Source organism: Gossypium arboreum, chromosome 1 (assembly GCF_025698485.1).
Source record: "Gossypium arboreum isolate Shixiya-1 chromosome 1, ASM2569848v2, whole genome shotgun sequence".
NCBI classification, from domain to species: domain Eukaryota; kingdom Viridiplantae; phylum Streptophyta; class Magnoliopsida; order Malvales; family Malvaceae; genus Gossypium; species Gossypium arboreum.
In genome coordinates this window covers 71,822,973-71,850,944 of record NC_069070.1, presented here as the reverse complement: position 1 = coordinate 71,850,944, position 27,972 = coordinate 71,822,973, and the positions used below count along the sequence as shown (strand labels likewise).

The following is a 27,972-nucleotide window of genomic DNA, read 5'->3' as shown; positions in this document are numbered from 1 at the left end:
ACCCTTCAAGCTCGTAATTCAAATAACACATTGAAAATTGAAGGTGGTTGTATAAATCATACTATTAAAACTGACCATGTGGTGCAACCTACTTTGTAGGAAACAGGTTCAGAGAACACACCTGAGCCATGTTCGAGTAACGACAAAGGACCTATCTATGAAGAACGAAGGATACAAATCGAGGAACTAGATGAATGGAGGACACATAAATCGAGGACAAACAATAAACCAAAATCACGCCATGAAGAACCAATATCTCACCAAATCAACTTAAGGTTGGAGAAAAAGTACTACTAGATGCTGCAGACCCTCATATTGCCACTTTTGAACCTAACGGAACAATCCCTCTTACGGTACTCACTATTTTCCCATACGGTATAGTTGAAGTAATTCATCCCAAATTCGGCACTTTTAAGGTAAACAGTACTCGTCTTATGTTGATAAAACTGATAGTAGAGATGAGGAGTGTAAACTCCTCGCACCACCATGACCATGCAACAGAAAGGTAAGTCAAGCTTAGACTATAAATAAGCGCTTCTCGGGAGGAAGCCCGAGCACTAACGATGTTAACTTCTTTAAAATTTTAGAACATAGGTTTTCTAATCCACATGGCCGGGCACACAGGCGTACCTTTGGTCGGGCTCACACCACGTGAGGAGACACGCCGTGCGATACGGCCATGTGAAAATAGGGTAAAATTTTTTCGTAACACGGGATACGATAAGTTGCCACAGCCGTGCGATATGACCGTGGGCGAGTCTGACAAACCAATACGAGCATGCGACATGCCCGTGTCTATAAACTGTGGTTGAAACTGAGAATTTAGCATGGGCGTGCGACAAACCCGTGCCTATCAACCGTGCTCAAGTCTAATAAAATACCACGGGCGTGGACATCCGTACACATTCGTGGGAGAAACGAACGAAGCAGAACACGGCCATGCAACACGGTCATGTGCACTCACACGCCTAAGGAACACGAGCGTGGGCCGAATGCCAAACGCGCCCAAATTTAAAAAATTGCAAAATACACGGGCAAAAATTAGGGCACACGGGCATGCCCCACGGCCATGTGGCCCAATTTCTTTATAAACACCTATTATTTATCTTTATATTTTGAAATTACTTTTTATTTCCTTTTAATACTATTTTATCTTGAGATTTTATAATTTTTATTCAGCTAATTCTTTACTAGTAATTATGCTTCTTTATATTTCCTAAAAAGTTCCTAATTCTATCACAATTGTAAAGAGCTCCAAAGCTCATCATCACTTAGGAACTAAAAACTCCACTGGAGAAGGTTCTCCACGACTGCCATGTCTTGCTCGACCACGACCATAGCTACTACCAGATATAATATTCTTTTGGTGCAAGAATTAGGGACTAATAAACCTCTACAACTACCGGAGTATCCTTCTCTAATCTTATCATTGCCTTGGCCGATTATTCTCCATAACTCCAATTCAAGGAGTCCATTCACCATTCAGGAAGTTTCACTTCTCTCCCTACCTTATGATCTTATATCTATATCGTCATGAATCTAACTTTGTACATTGAGGACAATGTACATCTTAAGTGTGGGGGGTCTTTTATATCATTATCAGAAATCCCTAAATTTTGACTTGTTCTCATGTGATCTTCTCATACCACTATTAGAATGAATTTTGATTAAGTTATGATTTTTGTTGATATGTCTTGAATTAAAACATAGGCATTTATGCATTGATCATTTAAACTTTAAGACATTAGGGAATCAAGCATGATAAGTTGATTTTTGAGAATTAAAAATTTTTAGGTTGTTTCCCCAAGTTTAGATATTATCTTGAGTTGAAATTCACAAGTTTAAACATCAAAAAGCCATAATTTTTGTGAGATCTTGAGCCTTTAGAGCATATGTTATTTCTTTCATGCTCACTTTTATTATGAGTGCGTTAGTATTTATTTTTTATTCTAGAACTTGCCTGATTATGCATGTCAAGATCACACCATTTGATTTGATATGTCGAGATGATAAAGGCACTTAGGTTTAACCCACTCACTCCAAAAAAGTTTACCTTCATAATTAACCTTTAGTGAACCCTTTTAAGCCTAACAAGCCATTAATTGATTTTCCCTCAATATTAACCCATAACCTATTATTGTTGAAATCCCCTAATTTGATACCTATTTTTGTCAAGATTTGATTTGAATTAATTGCTTAGCTATGTTTTATTCTTTGTTGCAATAATTAAGTTCTATGTTATTTGACTTGTTCTTAAAAAAAAGTACTTACATACATATTAGTAGTAATTCGTTGTTTTTGAGCTTGAGTGTTAATTCCATATTCTGAGAAGAAGCTCATTTGTATTCAACTGATAATTAGTTATTTTTCTAGTTAGGTGATTTTTTTTTCAATTCAATCTTGATTCAAACCTTTTCTTTTGGCTTGTGACCACACCCCCTAACCAAAGCCACGTTACAACCCTCTAAAGACATTTTGTGATTGATGTATCATCTCAATATATAGTGGTGGAGATTTGATTTTCATGCAAGCCTATGGTAATAAATTTTCATATTGATTAATGAGTGCTTTATTTGATGTCCTTAAACACCTTGAGTGATTTGAGTGAATCTTTAGTGAGGATGTTAAACTCTATGATATTTTGATCAAAGGTATTACTTAGATGAGGGGGGACACCTATTTTTTCGTGATAAAATGCTCAACTTGGAACGTTTGAAACTTTTATGTACTTTTAGTTGAATTTTCAATGTATGATTACTTATGGATTATTTTGAGATATTATTGATAGGGATTATAAATTGAGAAGAATTTATTTTAATTGTAAGTTGAGGATTTTGCTTGAAGACAAGCAAACGCTTAAGTGTGGGGGTATTTGATAAACCGTAATTTATACATATTTTTATCCCATGCTTAGCACATTTATGGATGGTTTCTCCTTAGATTTGGTGAATTCGATGCTCCTAATTGTTTAATTTCATGTTTTATACTTAGGTAAGCACAGGAGAGTAAAAAGAGCGAGAAACGGGTAGAAAACAGAGAAAATGGACCCACATAGGAAATCAACACGGCCTAGACTTCCTCACACGGGTAAGCACACGGCCGTGTCCATTTGGTAGGATCGAAGCACGACTTACATGGGTAGACTATATGTCCGTGCCTATTTAACATCCTTGACCACGGGCTGGAGCAATCCCACACGGGCATGTCCCTGATGAGCCCAAGTATAGTCCTATTCGGAAAAGGCCACTTTTGAGGGCTCTTAGGCATTCTAAAGCCTATTTAAACACCTGAGGAAGCACTTAGAACACAAACACAGAGTATGAGGCAAGGAATTACTCAAGGGAAGCCGATTGATCCATCTTAGAAGCAGAATTCATCGTCAAGATTGAAGATCTCCCTTCAATTTCCATTCAGGGCTTTTGGGTTTTCTTTATGTTTTGTATTCATTATTCTTCTGAGATGTTTTCTTTTATAATTATGAACTAAACCCCCTAAATACCTAAGGGGAATGAAACCTAAGACGGATCTTGTTATTATTATTTGAATTGCATTATAAATATTTGACTTGTTCTTAATTATGTGTTCTTAATTCTTGTCTTAATATTCCAGGATATTGATTGAAGTTAATGCGCTTATTCAGGCAAAAGTCTCTGTCTAAGAGTAAATTTTTCATAATTAAGTGGAGTTGATTGCACGCCTAGAGATAAGGTTACAAGATTTTGCTGGATTAGGGTGAAACCTAATAAAAGGATTCATAGATTGAGTTAATGCAACACTAGGGCATTAATTAAAAAGATATTTCAATTAATCAACCTAGGGTTAGACATTATTAGTCTCAAGAGAGATAATAATATAACTTAGGGATTTTTACTAATCAAGTCAAATGAATAAATTGTCTGATTCAGAGTCAAATAACAAGTGAGGTCTAGGTGGATTTTTCCTTGGGTATTGTCTTAATCAATCGAGTTTTCCCAAAAGCTTTTCCCTAATTTCTCTCTGTGCACTCTTAGTTTAGTTAATTAGTTTAGATAAACAAATCCCTTAATTTTTAGGCTAGATAATAAAAAGAAAGTAATTACTAGTACTCTTGGTACATTTGGGTTCGACAATCTGGTCTTGCTAAAGCTATACTACTGTTCGATAGGTGCACTTGCCTTCATCATGATAATAGTTAGTTTCAAGAATGATTAATTATAAATCTTTAAAACCTGTCATGAATATCACGTATCAATATGCATGAGCCATGGTTATGAATGTGTAAGTTCTCATTTATGCCATGTAAGTTATCATTGAGATGTATAAGTGTGTATGTGTTATTATGGGTGACAAAAGGCTTGGAAAGTGGCATCAAAGTTGTCCACAGGGATAGACACACGGGCATGTGTTTAGGCCATGTGTGATTCACAGTTTGCCCCATAGGTGTGTGTTTCGGTCGTGTGTCCCTTGCACCCTAATTAATGGAAAACAGAATGCCCAGTAGTAAACACACATAAAAAGACACGGCCGTGTGTCTCAGCTGTGTGAAGGACACGGCCTTAGGACATGGGCGTGTGCCTAGGCCGTATGAAGTCTGCACCTGATTTTTGGAATTTAATTCACCACACGACCTAAGCACACGTGCGTGTACACGACTCTAATTTGTTGATGACATCATAAACAGAGAGTTACCTGGGCTAAGGACACGGGCGTGTGTGATCACACGGGTTACCCACACGGGTGTGTGACCCTTGTTTTGATGAAAAAAAAATTTAATTGTTACGAAAGTTCTGAGAGTTCTCGGTTTAGTCTCGATCCATTCCTAATGTATATTTTGGGCCTCGTGGGTCCGTATGAGGGGCAATATGCTTGTGTATAAATGGTTTTGAATTGAATGAATTTTATGGCCCGGTTTTGTAATAATGTTTATGTTTTGGTCTAGTAATGCCTTGCACCCTGCCCCGACATCAGATATGGGTAAGGGGTGTTACACCAATTCAAACATACTTACATGAAATGTACATTTTTCAATTATAACATTCGGTTTAGTTAACATTACGATTTAATCCAAAATACAAAAATATTGAATAACTATCAATTTGATCTATACATAGTATAATATTTATCAAAAATACATGTAAAACATCACTTAATGAATTTACATCCTTATACAAACTTACCTCAACAAAAATAGTTGTAAAAACGATGCCGAAAACTAATCTGACACTTTAGCTTTTCTTCGATTTAGATCCGTTTGGTTCGTTTCTTGTTCTAAATAATAATGTTCATTCGATTAAACCATTCAAATATCTTAAAATAATTAATTCAACTTATAACCCTTGTCAATATGAATTTACAAAATTACCCTTAATATTTGACCTTTTATGCAATTTAGTCCCTAAACCCGAAACTTGCAATTTAACTACTTTTAATTAAAATTCATGCTAGCCGATTCTTCCCTAGTCTTTTAACAACCCATATTTTTCCTCATTTCACACAATTTACATTGATATTTACTATTTCAACAATTTAATCCCTAAACACTAACATCATCAAAAATCACTTAACAAAATACTTATATTCAACTACCAACCTTAATAATCTATCAACTAAATTCACAAAAACTTCCAATTCATTCATGGAAAGTCCTTAAACTTTTAAAATTTTACAAATTGACCCCCGAGTTAGTTAGATTAAGCTAAAATGATAACAAAAACATAAAAACTATTAAAGAGGGCCAAAATATCATACCATGCAAATGAAAATGTTTTGACCGAAACTTTTCCTCCCTTAGCTATGTTGTTTTAGTTCTAGGGTAAAAGAAATGTCGAAGATGATGATTTGTTTCATCTTTTGTTTATTTTATTTTATTTTATCTAATTACCATTTTACCCGTAATAACTTAATTAACAACTAACAATTCAATGTCCCTGGTTGTCCACTATTTCTCTATATGGTATATTTAACAATTAAGTACACCTATCTACTTTTCTATAGCTATTTAATACTTTTAGCTAATAAACATCAACATTTGTAACTTTTACGATTTAACCCTTTACACTTAATTAACTACCTAAACGTTAAAATTTCTTAACCAAACTTTAATATGACTCTAATAAATACTCATAAATTGTAACATCCTGAATTCGGGCCTAGTCAGAACAGTGGTTTTGAGACCACAAATCTGAGATAGAAATAATTATTTTATGATTTTTATAAGGTCTATAATATGAATGCATACTTATGTGAAAGTTTTAGGAAGAAATTCTATGCGTAAAATGTCTAATTGAATTTTAGGGACAAATTGAATAAGATGCAAAACATGCATTCTAGTAGAACTTTAAGCATGAAATTGCTTTAGATTATAAATTAGAAGGTCCTAATCAGCAATTTGACCAATTTCTATAATTTTGGACAAAAATGGACATGCATAAGAAAATTTTGAAAGAAAGGCCTTAAGGGCATTTTGGTTATTTGGTAATTAAAAGAATAAAAAAGGAAAATCAAAGCAAAAATGTGTCCATCTTCTCAAGTGCTAACCGAATTTCTCAATAGCCATAGCTAGGGTTTTTTTTCAACATTTCAAGCTTGATTGTAAGTGCTCCCTAGCCCTGTTTTTAATGTTCTTTGTATTTTTGAAGTCTTTGTAGCATGATCTACCCATTTCTAACTATATTTTGAGCTAGGGTTCATGTATGAAATTTTACCCATGTGTAACATGCATATATTTTTATGATTAATGGAGGAATATGAATGTTTGATGCATGATAAACATCTTTTACTAGGTGATTTTTAGTGAAAACACCTAAAACGGGGACTTATTTGTAAAAGTGTAAAAGTGGGTAGTAAAAATGTAAAATAAAGGAAAGTGTGGGCTAATATGAGCATCGTGTAGGTTTGGCTAGGCTTGGGTAACAAAGAAAATGCATGCATTTCATTTTACGAGCCTAGTGACTAAATCGTAAGTAAGTGAAAAGTTAGGGGTAAAAAGGTAATTTTACCAAAGCATGAATTATGGATTGATTTGAATAAAGTGATTAATAAACAAGTTAAATTTGGCATTATAGATCAAGAAAAACGTGAATCGGGTCTTGATCGAGGAAAGAAAAAAGTATACGACAATTAGACTCGATTACCATCATTTTGTACCGAGGTATGTGCATATGCAAATAATGTGGTGTTGTAGCATGTTTTTAATGTTTTGATATTATGTGATAAATGTTTTATTTGTGATATCCTGATTTAGGGCCTAAATAGAATAGTGGTTTTGAAACCACAAATTTGAGATAGAACTAATTATTTTATAATTATTTTAAGGTTTATGATATGGTTGCATGATTTGGTGAAAACTTCGTGAAAAAATTTTATGCCTAAAGTGTCCAATTCGAAATTAGGGACTCAATTGAATAAGTTGCAAAACTTTCATTCTAGAAGCTTTTATCATGAAATTACTTTAGAATATTAATTATAAGTCCTTAAATAGCAATTTGGCCAATTTCTATGATTTTGAACAAAAATGGGCTTACATGGATAAAAATTGAAAGTTTAGTAAAAAGGGCATTTTGGTCATTTAGTTAATAAATGAATTAAAAAATGAAAAATCAAGCAAAAATTTGCTCATCTTCTTCATTAGGCAGAAATTTCAAGGGTTCTCCATAGCTAGGGTTTGTTTCAAGCTTCCAAGCTCCATAATCAAGAAAGACGTGGAATCGACCTCGATGGGGAAAAGAAAAGATTTTGGACTTTATTGCAACATTTCTATATTTTGCACCGAGGTAAGTTTGTACGTAAATAATTTATCGATTCTTCTTATTTTATTATATTTTGTTATCATATGAAATGTGGCTGCCTATAGAATGATTATTTGTTGTAAATTACAAATTGAAAAAGGACTATGAATAAATTGTAACATGTTGGAAAGTGAGGAATTTCCCGGTTGAGCCTTCGGAATAGAAACGATACGAATGATCTATTGTGAGGTCATGTGTGTAGTACTAAGTGCAAGCTACTACGTGTATCGGATTATTGGTCGCATGTGTAGTACTAAGTGCAGGCTACTATGTGTACTCGATAACTTCGATCACGTGTGTAGTACTAAGTGCAGGCTACTACGTGTATAAGATGGTTAGGTCACGTGTGTAGTACTAAGTGTAGGCTACTACGTGTACCGGATAATTAGTCACATGTGTAGTACTAAGTGCAGGCTACTATGTGTACCAGATAGCTTTGGCAACAAGTGTGAAAATATATGTAGGCAACTGAGTATCAGTTATTATTCCGAAGAGTTCAAAGGGAAAATCAATTAAGTAAATATACATGTGAACATGATTATATGATGAATAAGTGCATGTGTAGTTTAAGAAAATTTTGAGCAATATGCTCGATATTTGAGTGAACTTCGATAAGACAAAATGGATTAAGTAAAATTATGTAAGAATGAATTTTAGTAGTAAAACAGTGTTGGACAAAGACGATTATGTGACTTTGAAAATTCACTAAAAATTATGTAAGTTGAATTAAATTTAAAATAAATTAATGGAATTAAATCTTAATGAGTATATTTTCATATAAAAGAAACAGGGGGAGCAAAAGAGTTCTATATTATGTGATATTCTAATTTTTGTGAGATAGTGTTAGAATGAATTCGAGATCCCCTATTCTGATTTGGAAAAATTGTTACAAATTGTAAAAAAATAATTATGGGTTATAATTTTTATTCCTATAATATTTGATGAGTCTAATTTTAATAGAAATAATCGTAAACATTATCCAAGTTCTGTACTATGAAATATTTAATTTTTAGTAAGAAGAGGTCAGAACTGTCAGATAGTGAAACAGGGGAAACTTTAATGAATAAACTGTACTAATTGGCTAAACCAAAGATTCTGAAATTTTTATGGTAAGAAATTATATGAGTGTAGTTTTTTTAAAAATTAACGGATTTAAATTTGGAGTTCCATAACTCTAGATATAAATGATTTTGTCACAATGACTCAAAAAAACAACTTGACCTAAACATGAGATTATGTACTATTATGATTGTTTTATTTTGAAAAATATGTTGATAAATTGTATATCACTTACGTACTTACTTACTAAGCATTACACTTACTCTCTTTTCTTTCTCTTGTCTTATAATGTCACTAGGCAAGCTCGGGATTCGGAGATCGTCGGAGATTCATCTGCACTATCAATACTTTTTGGTATTTTGTAAACATTATTTTGGAGTTATGGCATGTATAGGTGACTTGGTTATTTTTGTTATATGTCATAATTAAATTGGCCTAAAATGTTGGTCTTCAAAATTTAATAGTTCCTTTTGTATATTCCTGTTGATGTTAACTAATAATGTTCAGGTTATAGGACATGAAAATGTATGTTTAAAAAAAATATTCTATGTCATGATTTCGTACATTTGCATGTATTATGTTCCGGTAATGTCTCGTACCCTGTTCCGGCTTAGAACACTGGTAAGGGGTGTTACATTTTTATTGGTATCAGAGTTAAGGTTTAGGCGATTCTCAGATCTACGATCTGTGTGGAAGTCTATCTATACATGCCATAAATATATTGTGATAGTGTGATGACTCTTGACAATTTAAATTGTATTTTCATATAGTAAATGGATCCCGACTAAGCTATAGCTGATGATGTAGAAAGTAATGTGCCGACTCCCACACAAGAGACTGCGCCAGTTGAGAGTAGGCCTGAGACACATGATCAGGGAGATGGGGCTCGGGAAGCCTTTCTCCGTATGATGAGTAATTATTATACAGAATTTGTTTGAGCAAATCTGAATGCTCGGCCTCCTTCACCCCCTCCTATGCCCCAATCGGTTCCCGCAGTTCCTCAAGGTGCCGAAATGGTAAGTTGAGTAAGCCCCCAGCTAATAAAATTTGGAAGCAAGGGGCTGAAGAATTCAGGTCTAGTATAGATGATGATCCCGAGGAAGCAGATTTTTGGCTTGAGAATTCTATCAGGGTATTTGATGAACTCTCTTGCACTCCCGAAGAATGTTTAAAATGTGTTATATCTTTACTGAGAGATTCAACATATCATTGGTGGAAGACATTGGTATCTGTGGTTCTAAAAGAAAGGGTTACATGAGATTTTTTCCAAGATGAGTTTAGAAAGAAATACATAAGCCAGTGGTTCATTGATCAAAAACGAAAAGAGTTCCTCGAGCTGAAGCAAGGTAAAACGTCTGTGGTAGAATATGAACGTGAATTTGTTAGACTCAGAAAGTATGCCCAGGAGTGTGTGTCTACCGAAGCTATTATGTGTAAGAGGTTCGAGGATGGGTTAAATGAAGACATCATGCTGTTAGTTGGGATCTTAGAGTTGAAAGAGTTTGTAGTATTGGTCGATTGAGCTTGTAAAGCCGAAGAACTGGACAACAAAAAAGAGAAAAGCTGTAAGTGAAGCCAGAGATGTAAGAAAGAGGCCAATGAGTAAGTCATTCTAATCCTAGTCAAAGAAGTCTAAAGAAATGAATCCTCGATTAACTGTTTCAGCTAGATATCCGCACCGAGATCATGGGAGATCATATTCGGGTTCTAAAGCTCAAGCTACTTCAATGGCAAGTGTGGGTAATGTCAGATCTAATAGACCCGAGTGTCAACATTGTGGCAAGCAACATTTTGGTGAGTGTTGGGTGATTAGCTGGGCTTGTTTCAAGTGTGGTTATCGAGAACATTATATTAAGGATTGCCCAAAAAAGGGTTGAAGAAGAAAAATTTCAAAGTGTCAGACAGACTAGTACTGCTAATAGAGGTAGACCTCCGAGAAATACTGGAAGTGGAACTAGCAGTAGAAGTGTGATGAAGGATTCAACTGGAAGACCAGAAGCTAGAGCACTTGCTAGAGCTTATGCCATAAGTGCCCGTGAAGAGGCGTCATCTCCCGATGTGATCACCGGTACATTTTCTCTTTATGATACTGTTGTTATTGCATTGATTGATCCTGGATCTACTCATTCTTATGTTTGTGCAAATTTAGTATCTAGTAAGATCTTGCCTATAGAATTTACTGAATTTGTGATTAAAGTGTCAAACCCTTTAGGCAAATATGTGTTAGTAAATAGGGTTTGAAAAAATTGTCCTTTGATGATTCAAGGTCACTGTTTTCCGGCTAATCTGATGTTGTTACCATTTGATGAGTTTGATGTTATTCTGGGTATGGACTGGTTGACATTACATGATGCCAAAGTAAATTGCAAACAGAAAACCCTTGAGTTGAAATGTGAAAATGGTGAAATTCTTTGGGTTGAAATAGATGAATCAAATAAATTGCCTATGGTGATTTCGCACATGTCTGCTCAGCGATATATAAGAAAGGGGTGTGAAGCTTACTTTGCATATGTATTGAATACCAAGATGTTTGAGTCGAAGCTCGAATCAGTGCCGGTAGTCTGTGAATTCCCGGATGTATTTCCAGAAGAATTGCCTAGGTTGCCTTCGATCAGAGAGGTAGAGTTTACCATTGATTTGTTACCTGGAACTGCACCAATTTCAATTTCTCCATACAGAATGGCTCCGACTGAAATGAAAGAATTAAAGGCTCAGTTGCAAGAGTTAATAGATAAGGGTTTTGTGAGACCGAGTTTCTATCCCTGAGGTGCTCCCGTGTTGTTTGTAAAGAAAAAGGACGGATCTATGAGACTTTGTCTTGATTATCAATAGCTCAACAAGGTGACTATAAAGAACAAGTATCCGTTGCTGAGAATTGAGATTTGTTCGACCAGTTGAAAGGGACGACAGTGTTTTCAAAGATCGATTTGAGATCCGGTTACTATCAGTTAAGAGTTAAAGAGTCGGATGTGCCAAAAACCACTTTCAGGACGAGGTTTGGACACTATGAATTTCTTGTGATGCCTTTCGATTTAACTAATGCTCCAACTATCTTTATGGATTTGATGAACTGAATCTTTCAGCCGTACTTGGATAGGTTTGTGGTTGTGTTCATAGATGATATTCTGATTTATTCTCGAGATGAGTCCGAGCATGCTGAACACTTAAGAACAGTATTACAGATTTTAAGAGAAAAGAAATTGTTTGGTAAATTCAATAAAAGTGAATTTTGGCTTCATGAAGTCAGATTTTTAGGGTATATAGTTTTGGGTGATGGTATTCGGGTCGATCCGAGCAAAGTTTCAACGATTGTTGATTGGAAACCTTCAAAGGATATATCCGAGGTTAGAAGCTTTTTGGGCTTACTTGGATATTATTGACACTTTGTCTAGGAATTTTCAATGATTGCCTCTCCTATGACTAAGTTGCTGTAAAAGAATGTTAAGTTCGATTGGACTGAAGAGTGTCAACAAAGTTTTGAGAAGTTGAAAGCGCGATTGACCGAAGCACCAGTGTTAGTGCAACTCGAGTCGAAAAAGAGTTTGTGATCTATAGTGATGCGTCATCAATTAGTCTTGGATGTGTGTTGATGCAAGAAGGTAAAGTCGTAGCTTATGCCTCAAGATAGTTGAAACTGCATGAGAAGAATTACCCGATGCACGATCTAGAATTGGCCGCCATTGTCTTTGCTCTGAAGATTTGACATCATTATTTGTATGGTGAGAAATGCACAATCTTTATTGATCATAAAAGTGTGAAATATATAATGAATCAAAAGGATTTGAATTTACGACAACGGAGATGGCTTGAACTATTAAAAGATTATGAGCTAATAATTGACTATCATACCGGGAAGGCGAATGTAGTCGCAGATGCCTTGAGTAGAAAATCCTTAGTTGCTTTGAGAGCTATGGGTACAAATTTGGCTATGTCTGATGATGGTTCGATTTTGGCCTAGTTGAGTGTGACAGCCCAAAATTGACCCTAGTCGGGAAGTGGTTTCGGGACCGCTAAACCGAGTCACCGAAATGTTTGAACGTAATATTTATTTTCTAGAATATGTAATTATGAATGTGTGAAAATTTCAAGCTTCGATTTAGTCGATTGCATGTGAATTCAGTTAGTAGGACTTGTGTGACACTTTTGAAATGTGATAGGCTAATCTATAAGGACCTAATAGTGCATGTAATCAAAAGGGAGGACTTGCATGTCAAATTTCCCCTAATTGCTAGTGGCCGCCATGACAAAGAGTGATGGGCAAAACATGTCATAAAACATGTTGTGACAATGGTGTATGTTAGGAAAAAAATAAAATAAGGAGTATGGGTAATAAAGAAATGGGAAAAAAAAAAAGAATGGTGTGAGTGTTTCCCCCCATTGCCGTGAGTTGAAGAAAAGAGAAAAAAAAATTTGTTCATCCTTTTTCATTTCTTTTGGCCGAAAATTCTAAGGAAGAAGGAAGGAGTTCTTGCTCATGTTTGGTTTGGAAGAGGATTAGGAAGAGGTTTGGCCATACTCGTATCTAGATTAAGGTATGTTTGAGGTTGTGCCATGAGATTCATGCATGTTTTTAGTTGCTAGCTTGAGTTCTAATTAGCCCATGGTTCAAATCTTTGCTACGTCATGGGGATGATATTCGGCCAAGGTGGATTTTGTGTTAATGCCATTGCATGCTAAATATGAAGCTTGATAATGATACATGTGATGGTGGATTGATGACTCTTGGATTTTCTTTTAGCATTTTGAGTGAGACATTAAGTTCTTTGTTTAACCATGACCAAAATTGAAATGGTATGGTGTTGTGATGTATTCGGCCATGGTATATCCATAAGTATGATTTATGCTTATTGCATGGTAGGTAAGATTTGTGTTTTGGATTTATGTTCATGTTTAGTTATAATCAATTTTGAGATTCGGCTCTTGCACATATATATATATATATATATATGTTTGCACATGACGTATTGGTATGACATATACAATATCTCAAGGTATATACTTACATATGATGGTGTTTGGTTATGGAGTACATGATGGATAATGTATTGAGTTATAATATGTAATGCATTAGTTAGTAAAAGGTATGTCATTTGTGTGTGGTATTGAGTATATAATTGGCCTCAACATAGACATGCATAATCGGCGACATGAATGAGTACATAGGTTGATGTGTTGTTCGCCATAGGTAAGCATGTTGAAGGCTTTATCTTGACTTAGAAAATTCGCTAAGGAGAGTACTAACTAATGTGTTGAGTTTGATTCATGATTCCGTACATATGTGACTTTAATGTCTAATGAATATATGTGGGCTAAGTACCTTGAGTTCCTCTTTCGATGCTCAAATGATTAAATCAATTTATTTGTTAAATTAAGCTCAAGAGCAAAGGGGAACTAAATCCGATAAAGGGAAGGAAAAAGTGGTCGAATAGCCATCGGAATCATTCGACAACATCCGAGGTAAGTTTTCGAGTAACGGAACTTAAATTATGATTCGATTAGATTATGTCTTAAGTAAATCAAAATCATGCTCTTTGTATGTGGCTATTGAGCCGAAATTGTAAATATGATAAGTGTCTTGTGTTGAGCTTTGGTAATGAAAATGAAATATGGAAGTGTCATGATTTATTGATATATGTGTGCATGGTTCTTCGAATGATGTCCGGGCTAAGTCCCGAAGGCTTTGTGCTAAGTGACTAAATCCGGACTAAGATCCGAAGGCATTTGTGCGAGTGGCTATATCCGGACTAAGATCCGAAGGCATTTGTGCGAGTTACTAAATCCGGACTAAGATCCGAAGGCATTTGTGCGAGTTACTAAATCCGTGTTAAGTCCCAAAGGCATTTGTGCGAGCTACTATAACCGGGCTATGTCCCGAAGGTATTTGAACGAGTAGCTATGTCCGGTTAAACTCCGAAGGTACGTGATTCGGGAATGAATGAACTTGCTGTAAAAATTTCAGTTAATACGCTTGTGAAATCCCAACAATGAGGTATGTTTCGTATGTGCTTTGAATTAGTTGAGCCCTTACAAATAAGTATTCGCTCAGTTGATAAACGAGCTACCGGCCTTTGGCTAAGTAGATCTTTTGTGTATGAACATAAGGGTTGGTAATGTGAAGTAAGTATGATATTGAGAATTTTTGCATATGAAATTATCCGTTTAGCTATATGAATGCTATGCTTTTGTTGTGATGGAATCCCTTGCTCAAAACTTACTAAGCATAAATTGCTTACTCCGTTTCTTTGTTTCTCTGTTTATAGATTTTGCCTCGTCACCATCGGACTCGGGATTTTGGAAGTCAAGTCTCCCACACTATCAAAGCCCCTTTTGGTACAATTTTGGTTGAACTTTGAAATGGCATGTATAGGACTACCCTTTTGTTGTTGGTCATGTACCCATGGATTTTGTGTAAATTTGGATAGCCATGCGAAAATGGCTTATATAATGCTTTTAGCATAGTACTATAATCGTTTTGTATGTTGATCACTAAGAGGTATGGAAATGTTTGGAAACAATTAGCCATTGGAATGGTTAATCATGATTATACTTTGTGCTATGTATGCAAAAAGGGCTAATTGAATCATGGAAACTATGAAATAGGTAAAGTCTACCTTAAAGGCAGATGCTGACAGCAGCAGCGATGTGGATGTGAAAAATCACTAAAAATAGGAGGAATGGAATTAAATAGTGAATAAATTATGTAAATGAACCTTGATGAATCTACTTTCATATGGAAGAAACGAAACGGTCATATGAGTTGTATGTTAAGAGATATTTAGGTTTTTGTCAAACAGGGCCAGAACGGTTTCTGGATTCCCTGTTCCGACTTTGGAAATTCATTATAAATTAACCAGAGATAATTAGGATTCATGCCATATATGTATAGATTCCTATTTGAGCCTAGTTTCTATAGAAACAAACGGCATCAGTATTGAAGCCCTGTACAGGGAGATATCCAAGTCGTAATACGCGAAGGTCAGTGTAGTTGATCCCTGTAACATGGGAGAATTTAACTAATAAACTGTACTAATTGGCCTTACCAAAAATTCTAGAAAACAATTTGTAGATGTATATATGAGTCTAGTTTCAGGGAAAAATCACGAAACTGATTTTCGAGTTGTGGAACTCAAGATATGATTTTTAAGGTGACAGTGACACAGTTAGCCAGCTATCTGGAATTTTTTAAATGGACTGTGAAAATAAATATATTATGTCTGTTAGCACCTCGTGTTCGACTCCGGCCACGGTCTCGGGTACGGGGTGTTACATTGAGGGCTAGGCCATTATTTCTTCAGCAAATTTGTAAAGCTCAGAAGAATGACAGTGAATTGCAAGCCAAGCGAGCTCAGTGTGAATCGGGTTGTAAATCAGATTTTTGAATCGGACCTGATGATTGCTTAATGTTCCGTGAATGAGTATGTGTACCGAAAGATGCTGAATTGATTCAAAAGATTTTACATGAGGCACACAGTGGTTGTTTGTTAGTTCATCCCGGTAGTACGAAAATGTACAACAACTTGAAGAAAGTACATTGGAGAGATATTTCTGAGTTTGTATCGAGATGCTTAATTTGTCAGGAAGTGAAAGCTGAACACCAAGTACTTTCAGGTTTACTTCAACCAATGATGGTTCCCGAGTGGAAATAGGATAGAATCACGATGGATTTTTTGACAGGTTTGCCTCTGAATCCGAAAAAGAAAAATGCCGTCTGGGTTGTGGTTAATAGATTAACAGAATTGGCTCACTTTATACTAGTATGTACCGATTACTCACTTGATAAGTTGGCTGAATTATATATTTCTGAAATTGTGAGATTACACAGAGTACCTATGTCTATTATTTCGGATAGAGATCCGAGATTTACTTTGAGGTTTTGGAAAAAGTTGCAAGAAGCTTTGGGTACGAAATTGAATTTTAGTACCGCATTTCATCCATAAACTGACGGTCAATCCGAAAGGGTAATTCAGGTACTCGAAGATATGCTCTGATGTTGTGTTTTAGAATTTGAGGGCAGTTGGGAGAAATATCTACCTTTGGTCGAGTTTGCCTATAACAAAAGTTTTCAATCGAGTATACAGATGGCACCGTACGAAGCATTGTATGGTTGCAAGTGTCAGACTCCTTTGTATTGGACCGAGCTTAGTGAGAAACAGATTCACGGAGTTGATTTGATTAGAGAAACCGAAGAGAAAGTGAAAGTAATTCGTGATTGTCTGAAAGCTACTTCAAATTGACAAAAGTCATACGCAGATTTGAAAAGAAAAGAGATCGAGTTCCAAGTGGGTGATAAAGTGTTTCTGAAAGTATTTCCATGGAAGAAAATTCTAAGATTTGGCTGAAAAGGCAAGTTAAATCCGCGTTTCATTGGGCCGTATGAGGTTATTGAAAGAATTGGACCAGTGGCATATCGGTTAGCTTTGCCAACCGAGTTGGAAAAGATTCATAATGTGCTTCATGTGTCAATGTTGCGACGTTACCATTCTGATCCTTCACATGTGATTCCTCTGACAGAGATTGAGCTTCGACCGGATATGACCTATGATGAGGAACCAATAAAGATTTTGGCTCGGGAAGTTAAACAGTTGAAAAATAAAAGTATAGCCTTAGTGAAAGTATTGTGGCATAGACACGGAGTAGAAGAGGCTACAAGGAACCGGAGGAAGCCATGAGAAAATAGTACCCAAACCTCTTTACTGGTAAGATTTTCGGGGACGAAAATCCCTAAAGGGGGGAGAGTTGTGATAGCCCGATTTAGGGCCTCAACAGAATAGTGGTTTTGAAACTACAAATCCGAGATAGAACTAATTATTTTATAATTATTTTGAGGTCTATGATGTGGTTGCATGATTGTGTGAAAATTTCGTGAAGAAATTTTATGCCTAAAGTGTCCAATTCGAAATTAGGGACTAAATTGAATAAGTTGCAAAACTTGCATTCTAGAAGCTTTTAGCATGAAATTGCTTTAGAATATTAATTATAAGTCCTTAAATAGCAATGTGACCAATTTCTATGATTTTGGACAAAAATAGGCTTACATGGATAAAAATTGAAAGTTTAGTAAAAAGGGCATTTTGGTCATTTAGTTAATAAATGAATTAAAAAGGGAAAAATCAAGGAAAAATTTATTCATCTTCTTCATTAGGCCGAAATTTCAAGGGTTTTTCATAGCTAGGGTTTGTTTCAAGCTTCCAAGCTCCATAATCAAGAAAGACGTAGAATCGATCTTGATCGGGGAAAAGAAAAGATTTTGGACTAAATTGTAACATTTCTATATTTTGCACCAAGGTAAGTTTGTATGTAAATAATTTATCGATTCTTTTTATTTTATTATATTTTGTTATCATATGAAATGTGGCTGCCTATAGAATAATTATTTGTTGAAAATTGCAAATTGAAAAAGGACTATGAATAAATTGTAACATGTTGGAAAGTGAGGAATTTCCCAGTTGAGCCTTTGGAATACAAACGATACAAATAATCTATTGTGAGGTCACGTGTGTAGTACAATGTGAAAGCTACTACGTGTACCGGATTATTGGTCGCATGTGTAGTACTAAGTGCAGGCTACTATGCGTACCATATAACTTCGATCACGTGTGTAGCACTAAGTGCAGGCTACTACGTGTATCATATGGTTAGGTCACGTGTGTAGTACTAAGTGCAGGCTACTACATGTACCGGGTAATTGGTCGCATCTGTAGTACTAAGTGTAGGCTACTATGCGTACCAGATAGCTTTGGCTACAAATGTGAAAACATGTGCAGGCAACTGAGTATCAGTTATTATTCCGAAGAGTTCAACGGGAAAATCGATTAAGTAAAAATACATGTGAACATGATTATATGATGAATAAGTGCAGGTATATGTTTAAGGAAATTTTGAGCAATATGCTCGATATTTGAGTGAACTTCGATAAGACAAAATGGATTAAGTGAAATTATGTAAGAGTGAATTTTAGTAGTAAAACAGTGTTGGGCAGCAGTAGTTGTGTAACTTTGAAAATTCACCAAAAATTATGTAATTTGAATTAAATTTCAAATAAATTATGGAATTAAAGGTTAATGAGTCTGTTTTCATATAAAAGAAACAAGAGGAGCAAAAGAATTCTATATTATGTGATATTATAATTTTTTTTGAGACAGTGTCAGAATGAATTTGAGATCCCCTGTTCTGATTTGGAAAAATTTTTAAATATTGTAGAAAAATAATTATGGGCTATAATTTATATTTCTAGAATACTTGATGAGTTAATTTTAATAGAAACAATCAGGAACATTATCCGAGTTCTATACTACGAGATATTTAATTTTTAGTAAGAAGAGGTCGGAACTGTTAGACAGTGAAAAAGGGAAAATTTTAATGAATAAACTGTACTAATTGGCTAAACTAAAAATTCTGAAATTTTTATGGTAAGAAATTATATAAGTCTAGGTTTTGGAGAAATTAACGGATTTAAATTTGGAGTTTCATAACTCTAGATATAAATGATTTTGTGACAGTGACTCAAGAAAATAGCTTGACCTGAACATGAGATTATGTACTATTATGATTGTTTTATTTTGAGAAATATGTTGATAAATTGTATATCACTTACGTACTTACTTACTAAGCTTTACGCTTACTCTCTTTTCTCTCTCTTGTTTTATAGTGTCACTAGACCAGCTCGGGATTCAGAGATCGTCGGAGATTCATCCGCACTATCAATACTTTTTGGTATTTTGTAAACATTATTTTGGAGTTATGGCATGTATAGATGACTTGGTTATTTTTGTTATATGTCATAATTAAATTGGCCTAAACTGTTGGTCTTCAAAATTTAATAGTTCATTTTGTATATGCCCGTTGATGTTAACTAATAATGTTCATGTTATAGGACATGAAAATGTATGTTTTAAAAAAAATATTCTATGTCATGATTACGTACGTTTGCATGTATTATGTTCCAGTAATGTCTTGTACCCTGTTCCGGCTTAGAACACGGGTAAGGGGTGTTACATTATTGTTATTTTGACTTACATGCTTATTGGTTGTTATGAAAGAATAAATGATATTATGGCCGTTACATACGACATCACGAGCAAGTACAACAAAGTATGCCTTGTGCAAGTGAGGAAAATCACGTTTGAACCTTAGGAATAGTCTAGGATACAAGTGACATGTCACTAGGAATTTAGAAATCTGAACTCGTTGAGTTGCTTCGGGTTCATGGTATGTATGATGCATCCGAGCTCGGTGAATTGGTCTGAGTTCATTGTGGATGCGAGCATCCGAGCTTGTTGAGTTGGTCCGAGTCTATTATGGATGCAATACATGTACTTGGGTTCCGGCCAATGGTCTTGTGTGTCTTGCCTATGGCTAGGCAATCCTTTAGTTGGTCAGATTCCTGATAGCTTGTGTGAGCAACCCGTATAGCTACACCTTGACCGATAGCTTTTATGAGCAAGCTTGTGAGTATATGTTATAAGGTAGCTTTGGCTGCATATGTATATGTGGTGGTTATGTGCAAGTTTTCCGCGTATCCAATAGTATTCTGAGTGTTCAACAGGTAATGCAATGGATATGATGAAAGTTCCGAGGAGGGCATGTTAAAGATGTATGGTTATATGATATACTATGATGAGTATAGGTATGTACGCTAAACCTATGAATAATGCCTTGATAAAGAATGATTTATGATTAGAAAGTATATGTGCACATATGATAAGTAAGTCAAAAAGTTTAAATGATGAATTATCTCTATGTATATGTTATCATGTCTTTGCATGTTAATTGCTTACTATTATTGCATATTATTTGCATGTGGACTTACTAAGCTTTAATGCTTATCCCCTTTTCTTTCTATCCTTTTTAGTTCTACCAAGCTAGCTCGGGGATCGAAAGTTGTCGGAGTATTCGATCACAGTATTAAAAGAATATTGGGTATAGTGAAATTGTTATTTTGAGTATGGCATGTACAAGGGACTTGGTTATTTTGTGATATGTGTCATGCTATTTGGACAAATTGTAAAGGTCTATGATGTTAATGATCCATTTTGTAATAGCCATATGATATGGCTCATAATTGATTATCAGGTTGTAATGTCTAATTGTTCATGCATGTATGTGTTAATGCATTGATGATGTGATATGTTATTGCTTGGTGAATGTATGATAAATTATGGACTAGATGCTAAAAGATAAAGGATGACTAAATGGCTTAAGATAACTATAGTCATGATTGTATAATTTGAAGTTATGGTAACAAATTTGATTATGCATGAAATTGGTATGGAATGCTTCTAAATGGTGCAACTAAATGAATATTGTAACACCCCGAACCCGAGACCGTCGCCGGAGTCGAACGCGAGGTGTTAACAGACTTCAACCCACTTATTGACAATTTTCAGACAAGCTGCCAATCTGAGTACTAGTCGCTCCAAAATTCATAACTTGAGTTTTACAACTCGAAAATCAGTTCCGTAAATTTTTCCTGAAACTAGACTCATATGTCCATCTACATATTTTTTCTAGAATTTTGGTCGAGCCAATTAGTACAGTTTATTAGTTAAAGTCTCGCCTGTTGTAGGGATCGACTACACTGACCTTTGTGCGTTACGAATTGGATATCTCCCTGTACAGGGCTTCAATACTAATGCCGTTTGTTTCTATAGAAACTAGACTCAGAGAGGAATCTACACATATATGGAATGACTCCTAATTATCTCTGGTTAATTTACAATGATTTTCCAAAGTTGGAACAGGGGATCCAGAAACCGTTCTGGCCCTATTTCACAAGAACTTTAAAATCTGTTAGCTTATAACTCATATGACCATTTCGTTTCTTCCATATGAAAGTAGATTCATCAAGGTACACTTACATAATTTATTTGCTATTTAATACCATTCCTACTATTTTTAGTGATTTTTCACATCCACGTCACTGCTGCTGTCAGCATCTGCCTTTAGTAGGCTTTACCTATTTCATACTTTCCATGATTCAATTGGCCCTTTTTACATACATAGCACAAAGCGTGATCATGATTAACCATTCCAATGGCTAATCGTTTCAAAATAATTCCATACCTCATAAGGGTCAACATACAAACGATTATAGTTCTATGCTAAAACGATATAAGCCATTTTCGCATGGCTATCCAAGTTTACACAAACCGAAGGTACATGACCTTCAACAAAGGATGGTCCTATACATGCCATTTCAAAGTTCAACCAAAATTTGTACCAAAATGGGGCTTCGATAGTGTGGATGACTTCGACTTCTTTGATCCCGAATCCGATAGCTAACGAAATAAACCTATAAAACAGAGAGCCAAAGCAACGGGTAAGCATTTTAATGCTTAGTAAGTCTCAAGCAATGAAATCAGCTTTGACTAAGGTATTTTATTCACATGGCTAATTAAACCACTTTACTAATTCACATTCCCATACTCATACTTATTTCACATCACCGACCCTTATGTTCATACACAAAAGAACAACTTAGCCCAAGGCCGTAGCTCGTTTATCAACTTAGCGCATACTTACTTGTAAGAATTCAATTAGTACAAGTACATACAAACATACCTCATTGCTGGAATTTTCACAGCAACATTGCTCACTTCCGAATCACATACTTTCGGGATTTAACCGGATATAGCGACTCGCACGATTGCCTTCGGGTCATAACCCGGATTTGGTGACTTGCACAAAGGCCTTCGGGTCTTAGCCCGGATATATCAACTCGCATACGAATGCCTTGGTCTTAGCCCGGATATATCAACTCGCACGAATGCCTTCGGGTCTTAGCCCGGATATATCAACTCGCACGAATGCCTTCGGGTCTTAGCCCGGATATATCTCCAATGTTCACTTACATATATATCAATATTCAAGACACGTCCATAGTTCATTTTCGTTACTAAAGCTCTAACACAAAATATCTATCAACCTTTACTATTTCGGCTCTATGGCCACACAAACAAGGAGCATAATTTTGATATAATTCAAGTAGGGTCATCACTCGAAGACTTACCTTGGATGTTGTCGAGCGATTTCGACGGCTATTCAACTACTTTTTCCTTCCCTTTATCGGATTTAGCTCCCCTTTGCTCTTGAGCTAATTCACACAAATTTAACTTATTAAAATCTCATCATGATAGCTTATGGCCGAATATGACAAGGAGTGTAAATGGTCATATGGCCATCCTTTAGCTCAAATACACAATGGTCATGCACATTTTTACATCACAACAAGCAATTCAATACATTCAAACATCAACGTGAAGTTCAAAGTACTTGGCCCTTATATACATTAGGCATCAAAGTTGCATATGTACGAAATCATAAATCGAACTCAACACATTAGTTAATATTCCTCTTAGCCAATTTTCTAAGCCAAGAATAGGCATCAATATGCTTGCCTCAAACCGAATGCATGCACACTAATTACCCCTCATGTGGCGAATATACACTTAATACCACACAAAAAAACAGCATACATTTTACTACTAACACATTACATATCGTAATTCATTGCACATCTCTTATTTACTTCATAATCAACACATCATCACAAGCAAATATACACTTTGAATTAGTATATATGTCATACCAATCCATCATGTGCAAACATATATTCATGTAGGTGCAAGGGCCGAATTCTCAAATGGCTTATATCCAAATATATACACATTTCCAAAGCTTAAATCTTACTTACCATGCAACATGCATGAATTATACTTATGGATATATCATGGCCGAATACCACAACACCACACCATTTCAATTTGGTCATGGTGAAACAAAGAACTTAGTATCTCATTCAAAAAAAATGCTAAAAGAAAATCTAAGAATCTTCAATCCTCCATCACATGTATCACTTTCAAGCTTGTCATTTAACATGCAATGGCATTAACACCACATTCACTTTGGCCGAATTTCATTCCCATGACATAACAAGGATTTGAACCATGGGCTAACAAGAACATTAAGCTAGCAACTAAAAACATGCATGAACCTCAAACATACCTTAATCTTGATGCAAGTTTAGCCAACCTCTTCCTAATCCTCTTCCAAACCAAGTATGAAGCAAAACTCCTTCCTTAACCTTAGTATTTTCGCCAACAAGAGAGTGAAAAGAGATGAACAAAATTTTTCTTTCTTCCTTTAGGACATTCGGCCAAGCTATGGAGGAAGATGGACACTTTTTTTTTTGTTTCTCATCTACTAACATTAATTGTTTATTCCATACCCTTATTTTATTCTTTCCATCATAACCCATTTACCAAACATGTTTCGTGACATGATTTTTGCCCATAAATCCTTGTCATGGCGGCCACTAGCTATGGGGGAAATTTGACATGCAAGTCCATTGTTTTGCATGCATCCTTTAATTAGTCATCACACATTTCCCTCATACTTTCAAAGTTTATTACTAGGTCCTTTCTAGTGAAATTCACATCTATAATTCTAAATCAAAGCATAAAAATATCACACATGAGTTAACACACATTATAGGCAATAAAATAAATATTAAATTATTTTTATGCCTTGGTTTTGTGGTCCCGAAACCACATTTCGACTAGGGTCGTTTTAAGGCGTCACAACTCTCCCCACTTTAGAAATTTTCGTCCCGAAAATCTTACCGTAAATAGGTTTGGATATTGCTCTTTCATAGAGTTCTCGGGTTCCCAAGTAGCTTCTTCTATCCGTGTTTGAGCCATAACACTTTCACTAGCGGAACCCTTTTGTTTCGCAACTCTTTCATTTCACGAGCTAGGATACGAATCGGTTCTTCTTCATAACTCATATCGGCTTGAATTTCAACCTCGATGGACTAATTACGTGCGACGGATCAGATCTATAGCGTCAAGCATTGAAACATGGAAGACGTTGTGAATCTTTTCAAGTTCGGGGGCAAGATCAAACGATACGCGCCCGGGCCAACTCGTTCGGAGATTTCAGATGCGGCCCAATGAATCTCGGCTCAACTTGCCCTTACGGTAGAATCTGAGTATCTTTTTCCACGGCGAAACTTTAAGAAACACTTTATCTCCCACCGATACTCAATGTCCTTTCGCTTCAAATCCGCATACGATTTCGACGATCGGAGGCTATCTTCGATTTTCACGGATTACTTTTACTTTCATTCAAGATCTTTAATCAAATCCACTCCAAAATTTTGTTCTCACCGAGCTCGGTCCAAAACAATGGTGTACGGCATTTACGCCTGTACAAAGCCTCGTAAAGCGCCATCTTAATACTTGATTGAAAACTATTGTTGTGCGAATTCAATCAAAGGTAGGTACCGCTCCCACGAACCACCGAACTCGAGGATGCAACATCTCAACATATCCTCAAGTATCTCGAATTATACGCTCGGATTGACCATCGGTTTGGGGGTGAAAGGCGGTCTGAAATGCAACTTGGTGCCCAATGCTTCTTGTAATTTCTTCCAAAATCGCGAGGTGAACCTCGGATCTCTATCCGACACAATGTAAATCGGTACCCGTGTAATCTCACAACTGAGAAACGCATAATTCAGCTAGTTTATCCAATGAAAATCCATACATACGAGGATAAAGTGAGCCGACTTAGTTAGTCTATCAATAATAACCCAAATTGCATCCTTCTTACTTGTCGACAACGGCAATCCGGACACAAAGTCCATTGTGACTCGATCCCATTTCCACTCGGGTATCGTGATCGGTGAAGTAACCTCAAGGCACTTGATGCTCCGCTTTCACTTGTTGACATATTAAACATCTTGCAACAAAGTCGGAGATGTCTCGCTTCATACCATGCCACCAAAACCGACGCTTCAACTCATTGTACATCTTCGTACTCCCGGTGGATTGCCATTCGGCTACAATGAGCTTCGCTCGAATTATCGAAATAAGTTCAATTATTTGGAACACACAAACGACTTCGAACCTCAAACAATCGTCATCATCAATTTGAAACTCCGATTCCTTGTTCGTAACACACTCACCCGTTTTGCACGCAACTCCTCATCAACTTTCTCGAGCTTCACGAATTTGATGAGTCAACAATGGTTTGGCCTTTAATTCGGCTACTAACACATTGTCGGGTAGGATAGACAAGTGTACATTCATCGTCAGAAGCAAAAAAGCGATTTCGGCTTAAGGCATCCGCAACCACATTAGCCTTTCCCGTGATAGTCAATGACCAGCTCATAATCCTTTAACAACCGAGCCAACGTCTTTGTCGCAGATTTAAGTCTCTTTGAGTCATCAAATATTTGAGACTTTGTGATCCGAACACATGGCACTTCTCACCAAATAAGTAATGTCGCCATATCTTTAAGGCGAATACGATGGCGACCAATTCGAGATCATGGGTCGGATAATTTTTCTCATGTGGCTTTAATTGTCTCGACGATAGGCCACAACTCGACCTTCTTGCATCAATACGCAACCTAACCCAAGTAGGGAGGCGTCACTATAGATGACAAACTCTTTGCCAGATTCGGGCTGTACTAGTACTGGAGCTTCCGTCAAATGAGTTTTCAATTGGTCAAAACTTTTCTGACACTTTTCCGTCCATTCAAACTTGACATCTTTCTGAAGCAGTTTCGTCATGGGTGTGGCTATCATCGAGAATCCTTTTACAAACCGTCGGTAGTAACCGGCAAGTCCCAAAAAGCTCCGAACCTCAGTAATATTTCTTGGAGGTTTCCAGTTAAGTATGGCTGAAATTTTGCTTGGGTCGACTCGAATACCCGTCGCAGATACCACGTGACCCAAGAAGCTAACCTCTTAACCGTAACTCACACTTGCTAAACTTAGCATATAACCGCTTATCCCGTAAAATTTGCAACACTAATCTCGGTGCTCGCATGTTCGGTCTCATCTCTTGAATAGACCAAGATGTCGTCGATGAACACAACTACGAACCGATCCAAATATGATCTCAAGATCCGATTCATCAAATCCATAAATACCGCGAGGCATTAGTGAGCCCAAACGGCATCACTAAGAACTCGTAGTGACCATATCTCGCTCAAGGCGGTTTTGGGTATGTCCGAATCTCGGATTCATGGCGATAATAGCCCGATCTCAAATCTATTTTTGAGAACACCGAGGTTCTTCGCTTGATCGAACAAATCATCGATACGTGGTAACGGATACTTGTTCTTTATTGTCACTTTATTAAGTCGACGATAGTCGATGCACAACCTCATGGTTCCGCCCTTCTTTTCACAAACAACACCGGTGCACCCCAAGGTGAAAAACTCGAAGCGAGCAAAACCTCTATCCATCAACTCTTGCAACCGAGCTTTCAACTCCTTTAATTCCGTTGGTGCCATACGATATGGAGCTATCGAAATCGGTGTGGTCCTGTACAAGCTCAATGCCAAACTCTATCTCCGAACAGTGGCAAACCCGCAATTCTTCGGAAAAACGTCCGGTATTCACAAACCACCGCAGATGATTTGGGTTCTATTCCTAACTCCTTATCATCAAGTACATACGCAAGGTATGCTTCACACCCTTTTCTTACATATTTCGGGCCAACATTGATGATATTACACCGGCAACCCTTCAAGTTCGTAGACTCAACTCGGATCATCTCGTTGTTTGCATCTCAAATCAATAGTCTTGCTTTTGCAATTCACAACCGCATCATGCACGGTCAACCAATCCAACCCAAGAATAACATCAAATTCATCGAACGGCAAAAGCATCAAGTCCGGGAAAATGTACCTCGAATTACTAGGGGCATTTCTTACACACTTTGTCGACCAAACATAACGACCCAAAGGATTTGACACCGAATTACGAACTCAAGAGACTCAATAGGCAAAGTCTTCTTGGATGCTAAGGTTTCGCATATATAAGAATGAGTAGAACCGGGGTCAATCAAAGCAATCACATTAGTATCAAAGAGAGTGAAAGTACCAGTAATAACATCCGGCGAGGAGGCATCCTCGCGTCTGCCAGATAGCATAAGTCCTAGCTGAGCGCCGAGCCTCGGATCTGGTCGCAGATCTCTAGATCCTCTCGACCACCACTAGCCTTGCCCGTATTTCCGGATGGTCTACCTCGAAGCGGTGGTAGTACCCGGTTTCCCACTCCGATCTACATTCTGCTCGCACAACCTCGGGCAATCTTTGATGAAGTGGTCAACTGATCCACACTTGTAACAGAGC

At 36.5% G+C, this 27,972-nt stretch overlaps 1 long non-coding RNA gene across 1 annotated transcript in view; it reads right to left on the bottom strand.

The window, feature by feature from the left end:
* The window catches only part of LOC128280764 (uncharacterized), a 49,517-nt gene extending 26,418 nt beyond the window's left edge, over positions 1-23,099 (bottom strand). The window contains exon 1 of the long non-coding RNA XR_008270904.1: positions 22,834-23,099. This is a non-coding gene — a long non-coding RNA (uncharacterized LOC128280764). The remainder of the gene's footprint in view (positions 1-22,833) is intronic.
* Positions 23,100-27,972: the final 4,873 nt, after the last annotated feature.